We start from the raw sequence: 4,261 nt of genomic DNA on the forward strand, positions 1-4,261 counted from the left end.
GCCGGGCGTCTCAGTCTATCAGTCACCAGAGGCACGCCCCCCGAAAGGCTGACCCAGGGAAAAATGGCCTCCCGATTGGTGTTCGGTGATGACAGACAGCATCATCCTGGATGGCTCTTCCGCTTTCTTTTGCAGGCATGCTCAGCACCTGGATTACTAATACAATAGAGACGAATACTAAATGCCTACGTAGTGGTAAGTTGCACAGGGCGTGAAATGAATATAGGAAATATGCGGGATAGTTTAATGATAGCTCTGTAATAAGGCATTGTTTTGTAGAAAAGTCAACTGGTCCTGTCTCTGTGCGTGTATGAGATCTGTTAGTTCCAGTTTACATGCTTCCAGGGTTGGTAATGTCTTTAATATGCGACTGTCAACGGTGCCAATATATTTTGATCATATCTTTTTTGGAGAAAACAATCTGTTCAAAGTTTGTAGATATGCCTGCCTTTTATTTCATTCGCGTTTTCTCTGGCCATGGCTATCTGCACACTAAATGGCCATCCAAAAAAAAAGTATGTTGATGTATATGAATACCCAATAACTCGAGTCAGAGTTTCACAGAGGACTATAGCGACGTCTGGAATAATGCAGAGCTCTTTAACATTTATTCTGCAGATAATGGAGATGTGTGGGTCTTTACATGATCCTGCTGTCATTTTAAAATAAAAGCGTTTTAACAAATGAATATAGCATTTAGCATGCGACCTATACTGTTGTGACTGCTAAGGTAAGTTATTTTTGTTATGAACTAAAGGTATGTACAAAAGCCAACTTAATCTGTGAGCTGTGTGGATGAAAAGTACATGCAACTGACTGTGTTTAGGTGGGGGCATCATTGTGTGTGAACTGCATAAACTCATGCAGCACGATCAAATGAAGACAATTTATATTTTCATTCTGTTACACTATGTTCAATTGTAGGATGTGAATGCCCGATTTTGACTTTCACAAAAACACTAATACTAGTATCAATAGCTAGAAGAAAACCACCAGAGAAAGTGGATGGTCGTTTGAGTTCTTACGTTTGTAGATATGCCAGAGTGCTTACGTTTCATGCTTACATGTTTTTCTATGTGTGCCAACGTGTTTTGTTTGGCATCGTTGCCTGTATGAATCACTAGATATGTTTGTAAACATACCTACAAACACTCCGCACATATGTATGCATTGATTAAGCACTCTCCAATTTCAACCAAGATTTTCTAATAGTTTCCAAATTTGTGTTTAAAATAGTATCTACCAGGAATAGGCTATGCAAATGCTACATAATCCAGAAAAAAAAACAGATCAATTAATTAAAATGAAATATAAACTCGGAAAATAAAAAAGCTGATCTACCCAAAAAGGGAGTGTGTTGAAACTGTTTCCAAATATCACTTTCAAATGAAAAACTAAACGGCCAGAATTCTTTAAGGAGAAAGGTTTGTTAGAAGACTGAATCGATTTTCCATGGATATTTGGTCTTTCCTTTAAAGTATTATTTTAAGCCCAGGAATGAGCAGAATACTACCGGAAACAAGACAGAAATCAACTGTATGTTGAAACTATTTCTTGCTGGAGGGAAGGCGATCAGGGTCCTTTTGTGGACTTTTTGAAAAGATTCGAATATTAATACATTTGAGTTCTGCAGTTCATCTATAATACCTATTTTGCATTGTATTGCTGTGTCAGCAGCTTGATTTGCATGTTCAAAATATCGTAGTTGTAAATTGTGGCATTTCCTCAATCTGTAAGAGTTCACCAATATCTCCCACATTTTTCCATCGCTCTGGTTACTACTGCGTGATGTTAAATTAATCTTTCTAGAGGCTTTGGTGTGAATCAGAAAATCCTTTTGCCATTGTATGTTGATGTGTTGTGTTTATGTTCCTAAAAGATGTGTGGTACACTTAGTGTCAATCAAAACTAAGTATGTAGTTTAACAATACACTAGAGTGCGTGTAGAAAACGTCCGATCTCAATTAATTACACAATCCCTTCCCAAATGTAATACATAGGAAATCCATTACAAGACTGGCCTTTAATTTTCTTCAAATACAATTTTCATTGTAACCAACGGAATATATTTTAAATATACTGTAAGTAATGGCCGAACTAGGGCCTTACTCAATGTACGTCTAAATGTACCAAAATTTTCTCGCATCTATGATCTTTTTTCTATACAGTATTATTACCCATTGATTCTTGGGGTCTTTTCTTAATCTAATAGTAAAGACAATGAAGAGTGTCAGACTAAGTTTGCCAGGCACAGAATTACTATTTCTTTACCTAGCAGTTAGTTTTGCGATTGGGGGCCCGATCCTGCCTTCATTTGGGCCCCCAAAACTCCCATTGTTTTTATTAGCGTGCTTAGGATCTGCGTCCGTACATTGTTCTCCCTCTGCCTGTGTCTATCAATCTGTGCCAGTGTGTGGATTATTTTATTCGCATTGTGCCTTTTTCTCTCAGTATCTTCCAACCTGTCCACCCCCTACCTCCACACACACATACACACACACACACCCCGCCTCCCCTCTGACCCCGCCTCTGATCCCTTGGATATTCGGTTTCTTTTCCTTTCTCAATGTGTGTTCCTGATGTGGTCCTGTCGGAAAAGCTCGTTTACTCTGCCGGGGTCTCCAGTGGTTTAAGGATAATGTTTATCAGAAGTGAACGTGCTCAACTTGTTTCCATTTCACTGCTGAGTGTGGGCTGAAATAACAAAGGTCACCGCCGCAGTGAGCCGGGAGAGGGCAGGGGGAGCCGAGAGGAACAGGGAAACACGATAATATACAACAGCCTGTTGATCGCTCCCGCCCTGCCTGGCAAAAAGATTAATTTCAGGTACGGAATAATTAAATAATTAAAGGACGGGGGCTTCCTTCCGAGCAGGCCGGGCGCTCGCTTGGGCAGTTTCCCGGCAGAGCGAGCTGAATTTGGGCGATGGGGCTAAGAAGAGGAGCGTGTTCCCCTGAAGAGATCCACACGGGAAAGAAAACAGGACAAGTGGCTCTTGCTAGTATCAGATCCGTCTTGGGGGAGGCGGAGAGGGAGAGCGCAGGCGGCTTCCAGGCGGGATAAGTGTGAACTGGGGAGGAGGCTGTTAGGGCCAAAAACTCTGATCAAGCCAATTGTTCCCAGCGGGCCGTACAGTCCGAGAGTCCCAGCTCAGCTGGTGGGCAAACCCGCGTCTGTTCGACACCCCCTCTGCATCGATTTCAGAGCGGAGCTGAGCCCGGGGATTTGATTGGGGACAGGGACAGGGATTGCGGTGGTGGGGGAGAAAAGCAGCTGGCAAACGCATCAATAACAACGGAACCTCCCAGTGGAGAAATGGGCCGGGGTGGCTGGCCAAAGGCCTGCAGGTTAATGCAATAATAAACGCGTTTCTTTTTAACTGCGCCGGGCCTGATCTAGCCCCCGTTTCCAGCCCAGGGGAGTCTGGCTGTAGGTCAGGCCCGAGGTGCAGAAGACTGTGGAGTGACCACTGACTTTCCTTGCGTCCCGCCCGCAGGTTTTTGACAGGATCCCTGTGCTTAAATGGCTGGTTTTCCCCGGAAGGCCAGCGTCTGTGCATCTAGATCCACCAGATACAAAGGCTTCCGTGGTCTGCTCTGGGAGCACTTGCGCTACCATGAAGCCCGGCTGGCTCGGGTCTGGTCCAGCTGCGTGAGGCTCTACTGAGTGACTCTGGGGTCCTCCCCACTATCTCGTGTAATGTGTTTCCGATAGGAAATCGATTGTACGGAGATGGTCCAGGGTAGCCAGAGATCTGATTTTGCCCACTTTACCAACATGATTCTTTTCTCTTTAAGGCTGATCTCTCTCCGTTCAAAAAAGAAACCAAACCCCAAACCCTTAACTTCTGCTTTCCGACCTCGCACAAAAGAGTCATTGGGCCTTTGGCGGGGACAGCAGGGAATGCAGGATCTGTCCCCATGATTGGATTAATCTTTCTGTAAGAGAGACGGACAATGCAGGCCAGAGCCTTTGGGAAAGCCCCTCACCGGGGTCTCTGGTACAGAGAAACAATCCCTGCACTCACCTATATTGAGTGGATCCAATCAATGATGTCAATGGCAACTCTCCCAGAGTGAATGCACTTCCCCTCTATTTTCACTCGAGATTCTTCCCCCATCTGAATTGCACGAAGAATTCCCTGTGGCTACCACCGGCCAAATGACCCCAATCCCTAATGTTAAGTGGCCAGGGCTTGCCGGGCTTTGAATGGCAAACAGGACGCAGGTGACAGACACATCTCCACACACGCTCAGTTTAT

Source organism: Pelodiscus sinensis, chromosome 4 (genome assembly GCF_049634645.1).
Source record: "Pelodiscus sinensis isolate JC-2024 chromosome 4, ASM4963464v1, whole genome shotgun sequence".
In the NCBI taxonomy this organism is placed as follows: Eukaryota; Metazoa; Chordata; order Testudines; family Trionychidae; genus Pelodiscus; species Pelodiscus sinensis.